Source organism: Talpa occidentalis, unplaced genomic scaffold, assembly GCF_014898055.3.
Source record: "Talpa occidentalis isolate TD23 unplaced genomic scaffold, MPIMG_talOcc4v2.1 talOcc4.3, whole genome shotgun sequence".
In the NCBI taxonomy this organism is placed as follows: Eukaryota; Metazoa; Chordata; class Mammalia; order Eulipotyphla; family Talpidae; genus Talpa; species Talpa occidentalis.
In genome coordinates this window covers 45895096-45911137 of record NW_023603184.1, presented here as the reverse complement: position 1 = coordinate 45911137, position 16042 = coordinate 45895096, and the positions used below count along the sequence as shown (strand labels likewise).

The 16042-nt window shown below is 36.3% G+C and overlaps 1 long non-coding RNA gene and 1 pseudogene across 1 annotated transcript in view; both read left to right on the top strand.

Moving 5' to 3' along the window:
* Positions 1-12418: 12418 nt before the first annotated feature.
* On the top strand, positions 12419-13384 carry LOC119255051 (actin-related protein 2/3 complex subunit 3-like; annotated as a pseudogene).
* Positions 13385-15137: 1753 nt separating this feature from the next.
* LOC119254707 (uncharacterized) overlaps positions 15138-16042 on the top strand; it is an 847730-nt gene continuing 846825 nt past the window's right edge. Inside the window, exon 1 of the long non-coding RNA XR_008553383.1 lies at positions 15138-15356. This is a non-coding gene — a long non-coding RNA (uncharacterized LOC119254707). The remainder of the gene's footprint in view (positions 15357-16042) is intronic.

Sequence of the window (16042 nt, the reverse complement as noted above, 5' to 3'; positions counted from 1 at the left end):
CCAATCAAGATTCAGTGCTTTATAACATTTAGAGTTGACAATTTAATGTAGTTTTTTTTATGAAGTTTTAAAATTATCTGATACATTTCTGTAAATATGCTGTGATTTTTAGAATAAGGAACAATTTTTTTTATATGGTCCATAACAGATATACTCTTTGACATATAAATTCTTTTAGACATCTTAATGTGTTGTTAAGAGTTTAATTAAATTCCAAGTTATCAGTTGATGTTTCATCTCTGACACTGGCTGTGTGACCTTCTTTAATAAATGAAACTTACGGTCATTCCTCATGTTTCTCCCTACCTTCACAGCATATGCTCCCTTGCCCATGTCTTCCTCCCCTCTCCCTCTTCACCTTAGACCCTGACTTCAAGATATTTTTTTTTAATGTAAAAAACTATTGTAATGTAAATAAACTTCCCTGTTTAAAATTTAACATTGGGCCTCCCTGGTGGTGCAAGTGGTTAAGCACCACACTACAAAGCTATCTGCAGCCTCTGCAGCAGGAGTTCGATCCCCAGAGGCTAGAGAGCTACCCACATGGCCTGGCAGACCTCTCCTGGCTTGCCCACTGCTCCCCTCAGCAGTGTATTTCAGTCAGTCTGCCTGTTCTGTTCCCCACTCTGTCTCTGGTGAATCCTCTCACCCTCCCGCACCTCTGGCCTGTACCCCAGCTTTTGTATGCATATATCAACAAATCTTTAAAAAAATAAAAAATAATAAAATTTAACATCATTTTAAAAAAGATTTTATTTATTTAGGGCCTCCCTGGTGGCACAAGGGGTTAAGACACAACCTATGAAGCTATCCGCAGCCACTGCAGCTCGAGTTTGATCACCGGCCAGGGATCTACCCACATGGTGCAGCAGACGTCTCCTAACTTGCCTGCTGCTCCCCTCAGCAGTGTATTTCAGTCAATCTGCCTGTTCTACTCCCCATTTTGTCTCTGGTGAATCCTCTCACACTCCCCCCACCCCACACACACTTCTGGCCTGTATACCAGTTCTTGTATGCATAAATAAATAAATCTTTTTAAAAAATGATTTTATTTAATTTTTCATAGAAGAACTGGGACATAGGCCAGAGGTGTAGGGGATGAGAGGATTTACCAGAGACAGCGGGGAACAGAACAGGGGGATCTACCCAAATACAATGCTAAGGGGAGCAGCCGGCAAGACAGGAGAAGTCTGCAGCACCATGTGTGGGTTAGCTCCCTGGCCGGAAATCAAAACTTAGGCCATAATGGTGATAACATCATATCACTGAGATTTAACCCCTGGGCCACCAGTGAGGCCCTAACATTTATTTACTATTTTACTTATAATGCATATTAACTTTTTACATACACACCATGTCTTCTACACATGAGCTGCTATTTCAGTAACACAATATTTTTTGCTGCAATTTTAGAGCTTAAAACTTTCTTCCCTCAATTTCCATCCATTGAGTATTCTAATTTTAAGTTTCTTTTTAGTGATAAAATCTTTGCCCAAATTTCCTTAAAGATACCCACTTTCACTTTATCCACCCTACATATGTGAAAACTATCATTCTTGTCAATCTTTCTTATATCCTCCTGATGTAGTGTCTTCATAGCACTTAACATAACATATGAAACATGAAATGTTATTATTTATGTACAGCTCTATTCTTGCCCCCTCCCACTAGAAAAAAAAATCTTGGCTTATGCCAGCTGCTTAATTAATAGATTTGAGAATATAAAAATGCTCACTGTAGCACTGTAGGCAAAAACCTCTATATATTTATTGATAGCTTCTTTCTTTGGCAAGTTCATTTATCAATTTACTACTCCAAATACATATCTATATATCTGACGATCATAACTGCCCCTCTTAAAATGTCTTTCCTTCATTTGTTACCTGAAAAAAAAATCCAATCTTTCTGCAGAGTAATAAAATCCCACCCAGAAACAGAACAATACTCTTTTCTCCATAGCTTAATGGTAGGAATGTATCTCCTGCCATGTTTTAAAGCAATCTCTGAAAAGGGAATGAGAATATTATTACTGGGCTGACCTAGGTGTGTGAATGAATGGGTACTCACTTGGTCAATATCTAAACTGTGTTAGTGTGGGAGATAGGGGGGAAATACTGCCGGGTAGAACGAACAATATTTGCTATTCATATCACTACAAAAGTCCCTGTGGGGTAGAGAAGACACTGTGCAACTGCCTGCTGATTAGTATAGTATCTCATCTTAAATATTTATTTTAAAAAGTCAGCAGGAGAGTTTGAAATCTTTTTGGAAATAGGAAAAAAATGATCTTTACCCATTTATGACCATGCAAGTATTCTCACTATATCTGTGAGGTAAAAAGGAAAATTTGTTTGAAGATGAAAATGCACACTCAAGGATTCTATTATTTCTTTACTATTTCCTGTGAATCTTATGTCTCCTGCCTTTACAAAGGGGGGAAATATGCTGAATCAAATATGCTGGTATCTGTTGGCAATTCTCATTTTTTATTTATATTCTGTGTGGCTTATTAAAAGAGACAGACATTTTTTCACATGCCTAATTTCTTCTCTTCTTCAGGCCTCCCAGAAGCAGCTGGTGTAGTAGAAGGAGAATTAGCTGTAGTAGCAAACATTACTCCTGGAAACATAAACTGGTAAAATCTCTGTGGAAAACCACTTGGCAGCACATATGTGGAATCTTTATGTTCTTTGACCTAGTAATTCCAGCTGCAGTAGTGCATTATAATGATAGGCGGAAGATGGTGATATACATGTGAGGATTTCCATTGCATAATTAAGTATATGAAAGAAAAATTAGTAATGATATAATAATGATTATATTGTAGTAAAAGATTGGTTAAATAAACTGTGGCACATCCATTTAATGGAATACAATACTACAAAAATTATGTGTTTTAATATTTAATGACATGAAAACATATTCATAATTACGTGAGGATGCTAGCCTAGCTACAACACTGCATGAAGTACAAAATTCCATTTTTGTTGGAAGAATTTGTGTGTGTGTGTGTGTTCAAGCAAGAGAGAGGGAGGGAGAGAGAGAGTGAGCAGAAAATTATTTAAAAACTCTAGTGGGGACTCCCTGGTGGCACAAGGGGTTAAGTCTCAGTACTCTGAAGCTATTGGAAGCCACTGCAGCACAGGTTCGTTCCCTGGCCAGGAAGCTGCCCACATGGCACAACAGACCTCTCCTGTCTCACCCACTGCTCCCCTCAGTAGTGTATTTCAGTCAGTCTGCCTGTTCTGCTCCCTGCTCTGTCTCTGGTGAACTCTTACTCTCTTACACCTCTGGCCTAAACCCCAGCTCTTGCATGCATAAATAAATACAATAATCTTAAGGCCTCCCTGTTGGCGCAAGGAGTTAAGACGCAAACTATGAAGCTGTCCACAGCCACTGCAGCACAAGTTCGATCCCGGGCCTGCCAGAGAGCTACCCACATGGCGCAGCAGACCTCTCCTGACTCGCCTGCTGCTCCCCTCAGTAGTGTACTTCAGTCAGTCTGCCTGTTCTGTTCCCCACCCTAACTCTGGTGAATCCTCTCACCCCACCCCCACACCTCTGGCCTGTACCCCAACTCTTGTATGAATAAATAAATCAATCTTAAAAAAATAAAAATAAATAAATCTTAAAAAAAAAAAAACTATAGTGATTTTCTCTGTCTGGTGGATTATGATTTTATTTTTTGCAGTGTTTTCTAAATGAGTTCATTAACTTGTGTATACATATTATACATGTTGTACATAATATATATGTATGTATGGGTGCATGTATCTGTGTGTAGTCCATGATCTTTAAAACAACACTGATTTGGTGTTAGAAGATCATAATTTGGACCCTGATTTTATTATTTAGTAAGAATTCTGAAACTCTTTTTCATTCTTGAAAAACCTAAGTTGATTTGGGTTGATTTATGCTTGAAAGTTCTTATAGTGCCTGAATCCTAAGTGCTCAGTATTGAAATGTAGTGTCCCCAGTTACTAGCAAGTGATGATGAAAGACGAGGTGAGTCAAACTATGCCAGATCTGCTCATAATTGATACAAAGTCAAAATGTAATATAAAGTAGAAAAATGGACATATCTCCTGGGGCCAAATGAGAAAATAAAATTTAGAGCATTAAAATTATAGAGTAAAATGTGTTTCTTTTAATGAATAGGTCAAACTTTGTATGTACCAAACTAATACATTTATCCGACCCCTACTCTTTTGTGCCTGAGACCTTCATTAGTTCCCACATCTCTAGTGAAGCTCCATTTTAGTTTCCAGGGAATTAATTAGCTCAAGATAATTTGAATATGTCCTATGAAAATATAATGCTGAAAATAAGATACCATCCTTGAATTATGAAATTAATCTCTCCAGACTTCCCACCTTTTGCTTTGAAAATTCCATTGTATTTGATTTTCTTGTTGACTTTTGTCTACTTTCTCCCCTCTGTCTCATCACTTTCTCTTGTTTCCTCCAAATAGGATTTCTTTTATATCTGTTATTAGTTGGCATCCTCTGCATGGGGAAATGAGCTAACTAATGCTTCTCTTAGGATAATGAATATTAAACCAATAAAAGATTGTCAGTGGACTTATTTTTAAAAAGATGATTCAATGGCAATGATACTATATGTATATCTATTCTTGTATATTCTATATTTATGTTAATTTTCACCACAACTCAGAAATAGTTTTTATTTCCATGTTAGAAGTAAGAAGAGTGAGATCTAGAGACTGTGTTAAAGAAATGTACTGTTAGAATAACTTTAGAATAACTCAAACCTAGGTAGTCGCCTGCACCAGATATGTTACAATAACTATTTCATATATAGGAACTTTTCTTGACTTCAATTTCATTTTCTAATTCATATTGAACTCATTTGTCAGTCAGTGTATAAGCTTTTGGCTTCCTTCACAAGCACTGAAACATGATGTGTGTCAGACATTGTGCATAGCACTGAGACTAACAATTTGAATCACATGTAACTGCTGTCCTTAACGTGTTCATAACTAATGAGATGAACATGTAAGTAAATAATAAAATGTGTCACTGATCATCCTAAAGAGTACATTCATGACCCAGATGTCATAATGACAAACATTCATTGACTTGGAGTCTCATTTTTATCAACTTTGACTCAAATCCATTGACATGCATTATTGTTTTATTCCTTGTGTCTTATTTACTACATCACAAATGGCTAATTAAATGAAGTGGAATATTTTAACAATAACTACCAACTTTTATACATCTTCTGTGTAACAACTATATTATGTACTTTATTTAGATTATCTTTAAACCTTTACAATAACTGCACCATGTAGTTACTATTGTCTTTATTATCCATCTGATAAAGAACCAATATTAAAGATATAAAAAGAACTCATAATATAGGAAAACAAAACAAACAGCCCAATCCAAAAATGGCCAGAGTACCTGAACAGAAACTTCTTCAAAAGAAAACATTCGGACTACAAGGAGGCACATGAAAAAAAAAAAAAAAGTTCACAATCACTTGCTAGAGAAGAGCAAATCAAGCCCACAATGAGGTGCCATCTCACAACTGTGAGAATGGCCCATATATATCAAAAAACCCAGAAATAAAAAGGACTGGTGAGGATGGGGAGAAAAGGGAACCCTCCTACACTGCTAGTGGTGAAGCAAACTGGTCTAGCCCTTATGGAAAGAAGAATGGAGCTGTCTCAAAACATTAAACATGGATCTTCCATAGAACCGAGTAATTCCACTCCTAGGAATCTACCAAAATAAGTCAAGGAGACTAATTCAAAAGGAAACTTGCGGGCCTCCCCGGTGGCGCAGCGGTTGAGCGCTGGGTTGCGAAGCTGCCTGCGGCCTCTGCGGCGCCGGTTCGATTCCCGGCTGCTCCCCGGCCACCGGAGGAGGGTCCCACATGGTGCACAGACCTCTCCTGCCGCCCGCTACTCCCCTCAGCAGTGTACTTCGGTCCTTCTGCCTGCTCTGCTCTCCTCTCTGGCTCTGGTGAATTCTCTCACCCTCCCGCACTTCTGACTGTACCCAGTGCATGTATAAAACAAAACAAACAAACAAATAAATAAATAAAACATGCCTCTATTTAAAAAAAAAAAAAAGGAAACTTGCACTCCCATGTATATTGCAGCACTGTTTATATTGCAGCACTGTTTACCATAGCTAAATTATGGAAACAACCTAAGTGCCCTAAAACAGATGAGTGGACCAAAAAGAGTGGTAATATACACAATGGAATATTACTCAGCAATATAAAAAGAAACTCATACTATTTGTAGCAACATGTATGGAACTGGAATGGATAATGCAACATTAAATAAGTCAGAAGGAGAAAGATAAATACTGGATGATGTCACTAATATGCGGGATATAGAGCAACTAAATTAGAGTCAGATAAAAACAAGTTAAAAATTAGCTCTTGATAGCTCACTACAGAACTGACAGAAGCACCAAGGGTAGGGAGGGAAATGAGGGAAGAAAAACAAGAAAGAGGGAAGGAAGTAGAGTAGACTATAGTGGTGGAGTATGGTGATTTGGAGTACACTGAAGAGATAATAACTGATTGGGGTATCCAAATATTACCTCACCTAAAAATCAATTGATTAATTAATTAATTAGTTAATTAAAATATTTTAGTTTCAATTTGAATAGGTTGGTGACTTTGCATGAAATAAACTCTGGTGTATAATTATTTTTATGTATTGCTTAATTCTACTTGACAGTATTTTTAAAAATATTTTTGTATATTTATGAGAGAGATTGTTTTGTTGTTATCTTTGTAGTGTCTTTGTTTTGGTATCAAGCTAATTCTACCTTCATTAAATAAACTGGGAGTTGTTCATGTCTGTATTTTTCTGGAAGAGATTGCATGGAATTCGTGAGTTATTACTTACACATTTGGTAGCTTTCTCCAGTGATATCTTCAGAGCCTAGATAATTTTTTTGGCAGGTTTTTTTTTTTTTTAAGTTTTGCATTGAATTTCTTCAGCAGTTATATAGCCATGCAATATCTATTTCATATTTCATAAGTTGTGATAACTTGTGTTTTTTGAGAAACTGATTTATTTTTATTATAGTTTCACATTTATAGAGGGGGAGTTTTTAGGATTCTCTAATTATCCTTCCATGTATCAGTGGTATGCAGTGATATTGTTTAATTTTAATAATGGTAATTTGTGTTCTCTCTTTAGCTCTTTGACAATGTTACTAAAAGTTTGTCAATTTTATTGATGTTTTCAAAGTGCAAGTCTTTTTATAGAAGACTATTCTATTCGCTATTTCAACATCATGATTTTTGCTCACATCTTTATTATTTTTTCTTTCCATTTAAGATTTGATTTTCATTCATTTTTTAGTTTTTCAATGTATGGATTTATGTTATTGATTTGAGACTTTTTCTTTTTTTTAAATTTATAGGATTGTCTCAGCACTTATTTTAAGTCTGTCTCACAAAGTGTGATATGTTGTGGTCATTCAGTTTAATTAATACATCATTACTTTTATTCCTTGCTCTTTGATCAATGGATTATTTAAAAGTGTATTGTTTAGTTTCCATATATTTGGAGATTTTCCTGTTGTCCTTCTGTACTGATTTTTAGTTGGATTCCACTATAGTAGAAGAACACTGTAAATTCAATTAAAGACCACAGATATGGTCTTTAAAGACCATAGATATGGTTTATCTTGGTATATGCCCCTGGGCATTTTTATTTTATTTATTGTATATGTGTAATATATCTACATAAATTATGTTATTGTTCATTTCTCCTCTCAGGTGTGGTGTCTATAAAATTCCCACCACCAATGCACCTGTGAACCATCATCATAGTCCCTTATGCTCTTCCTTCCCTGTTTTAATCCTTTTTCCTCCCCCTCCCTTGAAGAATGTCTCTGATTTATAGTTGCCTGCTAATTGTTTTTTATTATTATTGTTACTATTATTATTTTTCCTGATCCCTTATTTGGTTCCCTTATATTCCTCCTCTACATGAAACTATCTGATATTTTTTTCTTTTTCCTTGTGGCTTATTTTGCTGAGCATAATCCTTTTTAGCACCATACATATTGCTGCAAATGGCATAAGTTTATCTTTTTTGATTACTAAATAATATTCCATTCTGTATGTATAGCACAACTTTCTTATTTATTTATTTATTAAGATTTATTTATTTATTAATATAAGTACAGTCAGAAACACGGGAGGGTGAGAGAATTCACCAGAGCCAGAGTGGGGACCAGAACAGACAGACTGACCAAGAAATACACTGCTGAGGGGAGCAGCTGGCGCGGCAGGAGAGGTCTGTCGTGCCTAGTGGGACCCTCGCTGGTAGCCAGGGATTGAACCGGTGCTGCACAGGCTGCGAACAGCCTCGCAGCCCGACGCTCAACCACTGCGCCACCAGGGAAGTCTCTGTATAGCACAACTTTTTGATCCAGTCATCTATTTTTGGGCATTTGGGTAGTTTTCATATTTACCTGTTGTAAATAGTGCTGCAATAAACTTAGGGATGCAAATATCCTTTGAATTAAAGATTTTGTGTTCTTTGGGTAGATTCCTAGGTGTGGAATTGCTGGATCATGTGGTAGCTCCATTTTCAGTAGTTTGAGGAAACTCCATACAGCTTTCCATAGTGGTTGGATCAATTTACATTCCCACCAGCAGTTTAGGAGAATTCCTTTTACTCCACTTCCTCACCATCATTTGTTGTTGCCTGTTGTTGTTGCTTTAATATGTGCCATTCTCATTGGTGTAAGGTGATAATCTCATTGTGGTTTTGATTTACATTTCCCTAATTATAAGCAATGTTGAACATTTTTTCATATACCTGTTGACTATTTGCATTTCCTCTTTGAAGAAGTGTCTTTTTAACTCTTCTGCCTTTTTTTGACTGGATTGTTTGCTTTATTTTTGTTGACTCATGTGAGTTCTTTGTAGATCTTTGTGATCAGTCCCCTATCTATTGTATTGTGTGCAAAAATTTTCTCCCAATTAGTGGGGCATCTCTTTGTTTTGGTTAATGTCTCTTTTGCTGTACAGAAATTATATTCTGCTGTTAGTTGGAATATTATATAAATGTTCATTAGATTTCTCTGGTTGACATTGTTGATAAAGCCCATATCCTCAAAGATTTTCTGTCTAGTTTTCTTCAATTGTTGATACGTTGAGGTGTTCACCTCTAGTTGTAGATTTGTCTATATATCTTTTGAGATTTTTTTCAAGTTTTATTTCATATATTAACTATTCTGCTATTTGTTCCATATATATTTTGATTGTTATCTTCCTGGTGGATTGACCGTTAATTAAACCCCTTCCCTACTTCTTGTTATCTTTTGAAATTCTACTTTATATCACAATAATACAAATGTCCCTGCCTTATTGTGATTAATGTTCGAATAATATATCTTTTAGCATTATTTTAGTTCCAACTGGCCTGTGAAGCAGCACACTATTAGCATCTCACATCTGATCACTTTTTTTTCAACCCACTCTGCCAATCTTTGTCTTTAAATTATCATATTTGAACCACCCATAATTAATATGATTATCAAATTTATTTTTAGAATTTTAGTTTTTTCCAGAGTGATTTTGTTTTTATCTCTTTGCATATTCTCAGTGTTTGTATTAGGCATTAAATTAAATACATACTTATCATGATCTATTGATGGCATTTTACAAGTTCAAGGGAATTATGGAAACTTCATATGTCCTTATGTCTTTGTTTCCATTTGTTTTTAATATCACATAGTATTATAATTTCTTGATTCAATTTTCAAATATAATTTTTAAAACTTCAGAAGGACATTTGTATTTATTCCTATTTTTGTTTTCTATGCTCTTTGCTAGAAACCCCTACTGGTATTCTTGTTCAAAAATTTATTTCTGTTTAGAGAATCACCATTGATCATTCTTTTAAGGATGGTTTAGATAGCAAAATTCCTGGATTTTTCCTTCGTGCTTCTAATATATTTTAACTTGATATAGGCTCCTATATTGATCATTCATTTTTTTCCAGCATTTAAAAATTATTGCCCCACTTTTTCCTGATGAGAAATCTTCTGTCATTCCATGTTTTTTCTCCTACAGGTAACAAGTCATTATTCTTTGTATTCCACATTATTTATTTGTCATTCATTTTCAGATATTTAAACATGGTGTGTCCTGGAGCATATTCATTTTTATTTATTCTTTTTAGAGTTCACTCTTCTGGATCCTGCAGGTTTATATTTTTTGACAACTTTGCAGAATTTGTAACCATTCTCTCTCTCTCTCTCTCTCTCTCTTTCTCTCTCTCTCTCCTATGATTCAGACAGCATTAATATGAATGTGAGAATTTCTAGTGTAAGTCTATGGATTCCAAGGCTCTGCTTATTTCTTTCCCAGAATATTTCTCCTTGTTGGTGAGTTTTTTCCTATTATTCTACTACTGAAATCACTGATTATTTCCCCTTTCCTTTCCTGTCAGCTAATATTTCAACTATTTTATAATTATAATTATAGTACTATTTCAAGCTTATATTTTCAATATTTTATCTTTTTATTATAAATTTTCCATTTATTTCTTCATTATATCTTCTATTTCTCTAATGAGGCTTCCTGTTTTATTGATGTTTCCTGTATTTTTATGTGTTCCAAGTATGTCTATCACTTAAAGTATTTTTATCATGGCTGCATAGTATCATTATAAAGTAATTCAAACACCTCTGTCATTTATGTGTTGGCATCTATTGATAGTGATTTTTTTCATTTGGTTTGAGATTTTCATCATTCCTGAATTAATGAGTATTTTTTATTGTAACCAGACTGATTTTCAAATTATTATTATTATTATTATTTTTATCTTCTGGAACTTATTTAAACCTATGTTTTAGCAGACTTCCTCTAGCTCTGTTCTGGCAAGGGAAAGGCAGACACAGTCTCATTCTGCTGGGTAGACATGAAAATCCAACTTCCCCACCTAGTTTTCATGGAATTTCAACATCGGGCTGCTCATGAGTGCTGGTCAGGGGTAGAAATTCAAGTTTACCTGTGGTCCCTGATGAGACCATTTTGGGGTTGCCCTGTCATCACCCCAGTGAAGAGGAAAAGGGTACCATATTATTGCCAGATGTGCTTCACTCACCTAGTTGAGGAGTTTGCTCATTATCAGTGTGAGGATGCATCTCATTTCCCTTGTTTGGGTGTATGTGTGTGCATGTAGTTGCGTATATACGTGTGTGGGTCTATGAACGTATGTGGCAGAATGTTCCCTCTGCCACAGTGCCTCACTTAAAAAAGTAAAAGCAAAAATCAGGGGTTCACAAAGGGATGGATAGTTTTAGAACTATAATAAGGCACATTTAATACAAGCTTGGAACATTTTATTTTCTCCATAAAGCTAAAGATAAAAATTAAAAAAAAATAAAAGATGCTGAATATGATGTGACATGTTATAAAGACATGGGAATTAGCTAGAAAGGCCCCACTCACAAAACTTGGAACAATAAAATATTAGGAACAATAATGATTTTTAGATCCTTGGGAAAAAATGGAAATTCATGAATACTTTCTGATAATAGAGATAAAAGAGAGAGAGATCTCAGGGAAAGGTGGGACCTTGCTAATAGTAGAATACCTGTGTCATATGGGTGTCAAGAATACTGAAGTTGGAAACATTACTTTGCAACAATAAATATTATTATGCCATTATAAGAGAAATTTTGATGGATGCAAGATGTGTGTAGTCTTAAAATATTTTTCTAGAATTTTCATATTTGCAAGGGAGAATTTAAAAAGTATAAAATAGGGGAAAACACATAATTGGATAATAAAAACTTACAGAATCAAGAGGGGTAGATGGACCTTATATGTCTTTATATAAATAGATTGAGAAGAGAAAACAGCAATTATGCAATGTTGCAACTGACAATACTTAAGCTGAATTTAATCATTAGGGGAAAAAGCCAGTGAAAAATTTTGAATGTTCTATTTAAAAAATAGAGAGGGGGGCCTCTCTGGTGGGGCAAGGGGTTAAGCACCACACTATGAAGCTATCTGCAGTCTCTGCAGCATGAGTTTGATCACCTGGCTGGCCAGGTAGCAACCCACATGGCTCAGCAGACCTCTCCTGTCTCGCCTGCTGCTCCCCTCAGCAGTGTATTTCAGTCTTTCTGCCTGTTCTGTTCCTGACTCTGTCTCCGGTGAATCCTCTCACCACCCTGCGCCTCTGGCCTATACCCCAGCTCTTGTATGCGTAAATAAATAAATCTTTAAAAAAACAATAAAATAAAATAAAATAAAATAAAATAAAAAATAAAGAGGGAAATTCATTCTTCCAAATACCATAAAAGCAAAAGAACAGTTTTGGAATTTCCATATTAAAGGAGACATGACAACTAATTGCAATATATGGCCTTCGATTATATACTGTCCTAGAAGAAAAATGCACTATTGGGTGTTATTGGTTCAGGTGACAGATTTTAAAAAGGACAGTAACTTGTATTAAGCTTGTATTAATGTTATGTGTTCTGAAGCTGATGAAAGTATACTTAATTATATGGAGAAATAGTGCTACTCGTATGCAATATACATGGAAATAACTAGTAAAAGAGCATGATAGCCCCTCTGCTAACACTAGGACGCTGCCAGGATACCGGCTTATCACTCCTCTCATGGACCCCGAAACCAGACTGATTGGCAACATGGCATTTTTGCCTATCAGGAGTCAGTTCAAAGGACCTGCCCCTAGAGAGACAAAAGATACAGATATTGTGAATGAAGCCATCTATTACTTCAAAGCCAATGTCTTCTTCAAAAACTATGAAATTAAGAATGAAGCTGATAGGACCTTGATATATATCACTCTCTATATTTCTGAGTGTCTAAAGAAACTCCAAAAGTGCAATTCCAGAAGCCAAGGTGAGAAAGAAATGTACACGCTGGGAATCACGAATTTCCCCATTCCCAGAGAACCTGGGTTTCCACTAAATGCAATTTATGCCAAACCTGCCAACAAAAAGGAGAATGAAGTGATGAAGGCCTACTTACAGCAGCTGAGGCAAGAGACCGGATTGAGACTCTGCGAGAAGGTTTTTGACCCACAGAATGATAAACCCAGCAAGTGGTGGACTTGCTTTGTGAAGAGACAGTTCATGAACAAGAGCCTTTCAGGCCCTGGACAGTAAAGCCAGCCCAGCAGACACCGTCTCGTCAGCCATGGACAGCGCTTTACAGCAAGATGTACACAGTTCTTTGCATTTATATCTTGGAGTTTTATACAGAAGGAGAAGTGAACATTTCTTTTCTTGAAAAGCTCTCTATCAACTGCCTGTTCTGTTCCCCACTTTGTCTCTGGTGAATCCTCTCACCCCCTACATCTCTGGCCTATATCCCATTAGTTGTATGCATAAATAAATAAATCTTAAAAAAAAAAGAGCATGATAAATACATACTGCCCTTAAATAGCTATCTTTCTTTGTCTCTCTCATCTCTATCTCTTATCTCTCCCTTTTATTTATCTACAGATCAAGTGATAAAGCAGAAGTATTACATTTAATAACAAATAAATCTAATCAAAGTGCAATATTGTATCATACTTATTCTTTCAACATCTCTGTATGTTTGTAGTTATTCCCAAATAAAAAGATTTTTAAATTAAATACTTTGCATATTTGCCTAAATTTATAAAAATAATCTCTGAAAAAAATCATCAGTCCATGATTTTTCTGTTCTATCACTTGCTCTCCTAATCTGCCAAATGTGTACAGTGTTATCTACTTCTTGACATTGTTGTGACAATTAAAGGTAATAATGAATGCAATTATCCACAATGTGCCTGACAAGTAGTAAGCACTCAACAAATGCCAGCTTCCATTTTGGGCTTGCTGTGCTTGGTGCTGGTAGCAGGGATGGTCTTTTATTCATTTATTTATTTATTTTGGTGAACTTTTTTTTTTCCTCTACAGTTTTTATTTTTTTTTAATTTTATATATTTTTTACATCATTTTTCATTTTTGCACAATGTATGCATTTTCATCTTGGTTGTCATCAAGGAAAACGTAGGGACGAAAGGACACCATGGTAGATATCAGATGGACCCACTATCTTCATTCCCATTCTATTCTTTTCTATTATTATTTTATTCTATCATTGCAGTTCTTTGAGTTTGGTCTACTATTGTGAGTGGCAGGGGTTTAATTTAGGGAAGACAATTTCCCCTTAGTTTCCCAGTCTTTTTTTCAGGGATTGGATCTGGTAAATGATCTATGTTCAATAGCAAGTTAGTTCTCTTGTGGCTACAGATGAGTCAGTTCTAGAATCTGAAATTGCAGGGATTAAACACTTTAATGTCATTTAGGGAACAGACCCTGAACAGTATCCTTTGTATCTCATAGTCTTACACATTCTATGTGCCAGCTTTATAAAATCTGTAATTTATGCCTAATGCTTCATAGTTTACAAAGCATTTCCATGTGTACATTAAATGACTTGCTCAGAGCACAGGTCTTTTCTCCTACTTGCATTGGATTCATGTTTAAAGAAAACCTAAGTTGAATTTGAACACAGATCCTGCCTCTAGTCCCAGATATTATCCCTTTGAGGAGGAATCCCTGATTTGGGGTTATTAGTTCAAACTGTCATAATTTGGTAGTTATAAATCCAAGTCTAGACCTGACAGATTTCTGTAGAATAAATATTCCCCATGAACTTCTAGCTAAGATCTCACCCTGCCTAGAGAAACTGCCTGAAAAGTTTTAACTTAGGGACTCATCAATTAGACTTCGTGCTCAAGACACAGGTGCTTAAGGGGGAAAAAATCAATTCCACACATAAAATTTGAGCGGGAATATCTTTTATTATTATTAATTTCGGTGCCTACGAGGGAAGTACTTGTCTCCCTCTGAGGCTGATACCATCTCCTTTATTTGATTGATGGCTAAATCTATTGATGGGTGAGCTGCTCAGCCAGAATCCCCAGCAGCAAGGTCAGTGCACTGATTCCTTGGCGGGGAGACTGGGGTCCGTGTGGAGGAGTCTCTTCCCTGCATGAGCATTTTGAGTATGCAGAACACATCTGCTCGGCCTGGAGCCGGCTGTCACAGACACACGCGCGCACACACGCGCGCGCACACACACGCGCGCACTCCCAGCAGCGCCTTCCTCTCCAGTGAGGCGGTGTTGGCAACTGCAGTCGCAGCTTCCTGGCTGCCTGATCTGTTGGAGGAGCGCTGCATCCCCGTTTCCCAGGGACCCGGCAGCACGCTGCTGTCACAGCAAGTGGCTGACAGCCACTTCTTCCCCACTGCTTCCCCAGTCCTGACAGGAGGGTATCCTCTTGCAGAAGCAGGTCAGCCTGGGGAGAAGGCTGCTCCGTGCTGAAGGTAAGACTGCTCCCTAGTCTCTCTCTAACGTACCAGCCACCTCACCATCCACTTTCAGGTAGGAGCTTGCTCTTTCCTGTTTTAGAGATTGCAAAAACCTTCTTAATCATAGCATTTACTTTAAATGACAGTCCTTTCCTCTAAAGGAAGTAGGGTGATAAGGGCTTGATAGTTCAGCAATGATTTTTCTGATTAAAGTTTTGATGCAAATGGTAACTACTTCTTTCTCCCATCCTTGCAAATATTCTGCATAAGAAATGTAGCCTCATTCTGTGATTCATAGGCAACTCCACACTTGGCAGGAGTGTTTCTAACCTTTCTTGTGAGTTGACGATTGTTATGCAACTCCACGTGTGCAGTTTAAAGATCTTTAAATATTATCTTCTTAGACTGTGAAACCATACCTCAGACTTCCAAAATAATAACCAAGTGATTCAAACTCTTTCTGAGCATTTAACATTCAGTGATATAGATAGGAGTGAAAGATGCTGAATCACAGAAGTTTAATATTCATGTAAATTATTGTTGTATTTGTCAGAGAAAGCCTGGAAGCAAATGTCCTTTCATCTTGCTGAGTTTACATATATATATATATATATATATATATATATATATATATATAGAGAGAGAGAGAGAGAGAGAGAGAGAGAGAATATAGATTTGAAGAGGGGATGTTTTGGGGTTGA